The sequence below is a fragment of the Cynocephalus volans genome, chromosome 8 (assembly GCF_027409185.1).
Source record: "Cynocephalus volans isolate mCynVol1 chromosome 8, mCynVol1.pri, whole genome shotgun sequence".
In the NCBI taxonomy this organism is placed as follows: domain Eukaryota; kingdom Metazoa; phylum Chordata; class Mammalia; order Dermoptera; family Cynocephalidae; genus Cynocephalus; species Cynocephalus volans.
Genome location: NC_084467.1, coordinates 81011042 through 81018079, shown reverse-complemented (window position 1 = coordinate 81018079; position 7038 = coordinate 81011042).

Below are 7038 nucleotides of genomic sequence, written 5' to 3'. Positions count from 1 at the left end.
CAACTCAGCAAAAAGATGGAACAAACTATTGTTACATGTAACAACATGGATGAATCTTAAAAGCATTATGCTCAATGAAAGAAGCCAGGCACAAAAGGGTACAAACAGTATAATCCCATGTATGTGAAGTCATAGAACAGGCAAAATTAATCTATAACGATAAAAATCAGATCAGTGGTTGCCTGGGAAGGAGGGCTAAGAAGGGACCGATTACAAAAGGGCATGAAGGACCTTTGTGGGGTGATGAAGTTGTTCTATATTTTGACTGGGGTGATGGTTACATAGGTATACACATTTGTCAAAACTCACTAATACATGTGTTTATAACATGCATTTTAGTGTATAAGCTATGTCTCAACTTTTAAACAATTTTTCAATATCAAGGAAAAAATATTTAAATTTTGATACTAACAAAAACTTAGAGATTTTGCCTCTAGAAGATCCCCACTAAGGTAATATCTAAATTATATTCTTCAGATAAAAGGAAAGTAATCCAAAATGAAAGGTGTGAACCATAAAAATGAAAGAACAAAGGAAGTAGCAAAGACATGAGTAAATCTAACTTTAGAAAATAATAATACTTAATAAAATAAGTGTTCTAAGATTATTTAAGTGGAAGCTAAAGATAATTATTTACTTTGAATTTTATGGACCTAAGTATAGTATACTCATACATGTTAAAATTTCTAGGATTACTACTAAATGGTAGAAATACAGAATATAACTTCCACAGCTAGTAAAGAAAACAAAATGAGAAAAAATAATCAATATAAAAAGAAGCAAGAAAGGAGAGAGAAAAGAAGCTTAGAAAAGGTGGGACAAATAGAAAGCACAAGATGAGTAAACATAAAACAAAGAAATGAACTAGAAGTAGTTGCTTTTGACAGTATTCATAATAGCCAAGAGAATCAACCTAAATGCTCATCTATGGATTAAAAAACTGTGGTATATATACACAATGAAAATACTATTCAGCTATAAAAAGAAACAATATTCTGTCATTTGCAGCAAATGGATGGAACTGGAGGCCATCATGTTAAGTGAAGTAAGTCAGGCACAGAAAGACAAATACCATGTGATCTAACTCATATCTGGAATAAAAAAACAAACAAACAAAAAACTGATTCTCATAGAAGTAGAGAGTAGAATAATGGTTACCAGATGCCAGATGAGTAGGGGAGGTGGGGGGGGAGGAGGAGAAGTGGTGGACTAATGGGTACAAATCTATGCTATCTACCTTAAGTAATTATTGTGTAGTATATGCATGTATTGAAACAACACACTGGACCCCACAAATATGTACAGCAAATGTTAAAAAAAAAAAAAAAAGTAGTTGCTTTTGGCAAATTAGCATAGATTGCTGGCTCCCTCTCTCTAAACCAGTCTGGAAAAGCTATAGAAATGAAAGAGAGAAACATGGATTCCAGAAACTTAATGAAAAGAAGCATGAAAAATTCCAGCAAGACTTAAAGCTGTTTTAAACCGATATGTGTTACAGGGCTAGATGGCTGGGCCAAAAGGGCAAAGTGTGGCTTGAGGCAGCAGTGAGAGGACAGGGTGGATAAGAAAATCTTCTTGTAAGTCTTAATCTTGCCTCTCGTCTCCTTGCCATGGAACAATCATTTCTTGCCCCTTCACTTGAGAAATCAGACGGTGTCCATAAGACAAATATCAGGGCAATGGAGAAGTCTAGGGGGCTGAGGAGTTAAAAACAGTTGTAGGCTAACCAACTGCCCTCAGGCATTCAATTTCCCACCCCCTCCCTCTTCAAATTATAGGGAGACAGCCTCCTTCCAATGCTGTCAAAGCTAGGCAGATCAATTTCTGGTTGTTTACCTCCCCAAAAAACCTTAGTAATATATGAGGGTACTTTAAAAAAATTTGTTGAAAAATGGAATTAAAAGATAATACAAATCTTTCCATGAACTTTTCGAGGACCCCCTGTATATGTGCATATGTTTTACTGTTTCTGGAATCCCTAAATATCTCTATTAGAGCCAGCTTAAAGAGGAAAAAAGATAACTTTAGAAAATTTCCAGCCTTCAAAGATTTAGCCAAGTAGGATGCTGAAAACGGATGCAAAATGTTTATAATTTATCTTCAAAATACATTTAGCTTATGTACTTCCTGCTTCCCACAACTAATCATGAATAATCAAGCTAAAGATCTTTTAAAATATTGTTCTATATGAAAATTGTGCTTAATTTTTTTGTTAAAGATCAATGGCTCAAATGCCCCTTTACCTTAAGAGATGAACTAATAATTACAGTTGTTGTCCATTTTAGTTTTTCTTTTCCACCACTTTCAGCCATCTGTCTGTCTTTGGATCAACCCAGCTTCTGATCGTTCCAAAATCTGAAAAAATTAAGAGCAAAAAAATACAGAGAAATGTTTGTTTGATGAATGAGTAAGTTAAAGATAGAATAAAAAGATGGTAATGAAGACATTTTAAAAACTATTTGAACATCAAAATTTGACCATGGAAAAATGTGTCTTGTTGTATATAGCTTATTCGATTCCATCCTTCCTTTAACAATTATTAAAAGACAGGTTCCCATTTCAGAGCTCTAACTTAAAGAAAGAGGACTTGTGTCAAGAACTGTGAAAAGTCTGAGGTTTTATCTTACTTGCAAGCCAAAAAAGTTAGCCTGCCAGAGCTTCATGGCTACAGACGAAAGATACATGACTCAGAGACAAAGGACAGTTGTTGTTTTTGGTTTTTTTTTTCAGTCACAGCAATGACTGTATAGCAGCTTCTTACACTACTTCCCCAAGCCCAATTCCCACAGAGTGATAGGACAAAGATAGAACAAAGGTTAGGTAACATCTGCACACACACTGTGGGTTGTGTTATAGGAAAGGAATCCAGAGCTTAGGAAACCCCCATCTTTTATAAGCAAGCCAGCCTTCTGCTTTGAAAGGAAATGTGTATCTTACGAAGATATTCACTATAAAAATTTCCTTGAAAAGGTAGTTCAGGGGCGGGGCCTGAATATTTGCATTTCTAACAAGTCACAGGTGATGCTGATGTTGCTGGTCTGGGGACCACTCTAAGAACTACACTAAGGGAAGGAAAAGCATTCTGGGGCACAACAACAACAAAGCAGCGTACAATGACGACCAGGTATAAAAGAAAATTGCGTAATAAGAGAATTTCAAGAAGTTCAGTGTGCTAAAGTTTATGGTATACCTGTCTAAGGTAGGTGGGACAAAAATAAAATTTAATTACTGCATATCTAGTAGCATAAAATTTAATCTCACTGTGCTCTGAATTTGGCACTTTTCCAATTGCATTGAGACTGAACATTCTAAATCCATGTTTCCACTTCTGTACAATGCTTATGTCTTTTGCCCATTTTTCTATTAGAGTTTTTTCTTTTTCTCATTCATTTGTAGGATTTATTTAAATATTCTAGATATTAATCCTTTATCAGCTATGTATGTTTTCTGACAGTTTGTGACTTGTCATTTTCCCTTCTTTAGGGAACTTTTGATACACACAAGTTATTTCCAATGAAGTCAAATTTATCAACTTTTCATTTATGATTAGTGCCTTCTGTTTCTTGTTTAAGAAACCATTCCCTACCTCAAAGTCATAGATTTTCTCTTTAATTGTTGTATTAGTCTGTTTCTGTTGCTTATAACAAAATACCCGGAAATGGGTAATTTCTAAGAAAATGAAATTTACTGCTTACAGTTTCAGAGGCTAGAAAGTCCAAAATCCAGGGAATGCATCTGGTGAGGGTTTTCTTTGTTGGTGGCTTCAGCACCACAGGGTATCACATTGCAAGATGGCAGAAGCACAGAGAGAGAGAGACTCTTATGTATTCTCCTTTTAAAGCCCTCAGAACCACGCCCCTGACCACCATTATTAATCCTTTCATTAGGGCATGGTCCTCAGAATTTAATCACTTTATCTTTAAATTACCATAATAGGATTTCTACAATGGAGATCAAGCTTCTAACACATAAAACTTGGAGGACACGATTCAATCCATATCAATTGTCTTCTAAATTTTAAATTTGGCCTTCTACATTTAAGTCTTTAATCCATCTGGTTTTTGTATAGAATCTGAAGTATGAATCCAATTTTTTTTTTTTTTCCTGACTGGTAAGGGGATAGCAACCCTTGGCATGGTGTGGTCTGCACCACGCTCAGCCAGTGAACGCGCCGGCCATCCCTATATAGGATCCGAACCCGCAGTCGTGGTGCTACCAGCGCTGCACTCTTCTGAGTGAGCCACGGGGCTGGCCCTGAATCCAATTTTAAATTTATTTTTTCAATTGAAACATATTGATTGTACATATGAGTTTTATATCAATACATGTATACAATGTGTGATGATCAAATCAGGGTAATTAGCATAGTCATCTCCTAGTCCTTTGATAAAATACAATAAATTATTAATTATAGATGTCTAGCACTACAGTATACCTCTAGAACTTATTTTTCTTATCTAGCTGTAATTTTGTGTCCATTAACCAACCTCCCCCATCTCTGCCTCCCCCCTCTCCTTCCCAGCCACTAATAACCACAATTCTATTGCCTACTTCTAAAAGTTCAACTTATTTTTATTGTTTATTTTTTAGCCCCCACATATAAGAACATGTGCTATTTATCTTTCTGTGCCTGACTTATTTCACATAACATAGTGTCTCCCTTCCTCATCCATGTTGCCATGAATGACAAGATTTCATTCCTTTTTATGGCTGAGTAGTATTACATTGTGTATATATACCACATTTTCTTTAGCCACGCATCTGTCAACAGACACCCACATTGATTCCTTATCTTGGCTATTGTGAATAGTGCTGCAATGAACATAGGAGTGCAGATACCTCTTCAGTATGCATGTTTCCTTTCCTTTGGATAAATACCTAGTAGTGGGATTGCTGGATCATATGGTACTTTTATATTTAGTTTTCTGAGAAACCTCCATACTGTTTTCCATAATGCCTATACTAATTTACATTCCCACCATCAGAATATAAGTTCCCTTTTCTCTGCATCCTTGCCAGCATTTGTTATTTTTTGTCTTTTTGATAATAGCCATCTAACTAGAGTGAGATGATATCTCACTGTGATTTTGATTTACATTATCCTGATGATTAATGATGTTGAGAAAATTTTCATATACCCTGTTGGTCATTTGTACATCTTCTTTTTAGAAATGTCTGTTCAGGTCATTTGCCCATTTTTAAATTGGATTATTTGTTTTTTTACTGCTGAGTTGTTTAAGTTCCTTGTATATTCCAGATATTAATCCCTTGTCTGATGAGTAGTTTCCAAATATCTTCTCCCATTCTGTTGGTTGCCTCTTTGCTCTGCTGATTGTTTATTTTGCTGTGCAGAAAATTTTTAATTTGATGTAATCCCTGATTGTAATCCCTATGATCCCCTTACCAGCTCATGCTGAAATATGATACTCATTGTGGCAGTGTTTGGGGGTGTTTGGGTCATGGGGGCAGATCCCTCATGAATAGATTAATGCCCTGGGGTGGGGGAGGATAGTGAGTGACTTCTTGCTTTATTAGTTCCTGTGAGAGCTGGTTATTTATAGGACCCCAGCACCTCCCCTTCCCTCCTCTCCTGCTTCCTCTGCCATGTGATCTCCTTGCACAAGCTGGTTGCCCTGCTGATTTCCACCCTGAGTAGAAGCAGCCTGAGGCCCATACCAGATGCAGCTGTCCCAGAATCATAAGCCAAATAAATCTCTTTTCTGTACCCAATCTCAGGTATTCTGCTATAATAACACAAAAATGGACTAATACAATCTATAGGTCTATTTGTGGGTTTTGTTGCCAAAGCAATCCTGGGCAAAAGGAACAAAGCTGGAGGCATTACACTCCCTGACTTCAAAACAAATACTACAAAGTTATGATCAAAATAGCATAGTACTGGTGTTAAAACAGACACATGGACCAATGCAACAGAACAGTGAACCCAGATTAATAAATCTATAGCCAACTGATCTTTAACAAAGATGTATCCAAGAACATACATGGGGGAAAGTGCAGCATCTTCAATAAATAATGCTGGAAAAACTGTATATCCATATGTATAAGAAAGAAACTAGACACGTATCTCTCACCATATACCAAAATCAATTCAAAACAGATTAAAGAATTAAATGTAAGACCTGAAACTATAAGACTACTAGAAGAAAAACAGGGGAAACACTCCAAGACATTGGTCTAGATAAAATTTTATGGAGAAGACTATTAAAACACAAGCAATTTAAATATGGTTCCCTAGTTGCCCCAACATTATTCAGTAGTCCCTTTTTTAAGAAAACTATGGCTACCGAGTTGCCCCAAAACTATTTATTCAGTAGACCCTCCTTCCCCTGGTCATTTGTAATGCCCCCTTAGCCACACATTAATTCCATATATGCATAATTCTGTTTGGGGGTTCTCTATTCCACTATTCAGCCTCATTATTTCTGAGTCAATGTCACTGTTTTTAATTACAATAGTTTTATGAAAAGTCTTGATATCTACACGGGAAGTCCTTCCACCTCCATTCTTCTTTTTCAGTAGTGCTGTAGCAATTCTTAGGTCTTTTTTCTTCCCTAGAATTTTTTATTTGTTTGTTTGTTTGTGGCTGGCTAGTACAGGGATCCAAACCCTTGTTGTTACAAGGCTGCGCTCTAACCAACTGAGCTAACTGGCTAGCCCCCCAGAAAATTTTAAATCACCGTATCAGTTGCTTTAAAAAAAACTATTGGGGGACTGTTTAAAACTAGAATTGCATTTAACTTATAAAACAATTTGAAAAAACTAAACTTTATGTAGTTGAGTCTTTCCATCTATAAATATGGTATATGTCTCCATATATATAAGACTCATATCCTAGTGCTTTTTGGTGTGTGTGTGTGTGTGTTTTGATAGCTGGGTGGTACAGGGATATGAATCCTTGACCTTGGTGTTCCTAGTGTTTTTTCATTTAGCATTTTGTCATAAACATTTTTCTTACATATTTTTCAAAAATGTGTAATGGCTGCATAATTTTGTTATATGGATATACCACACTTTAAT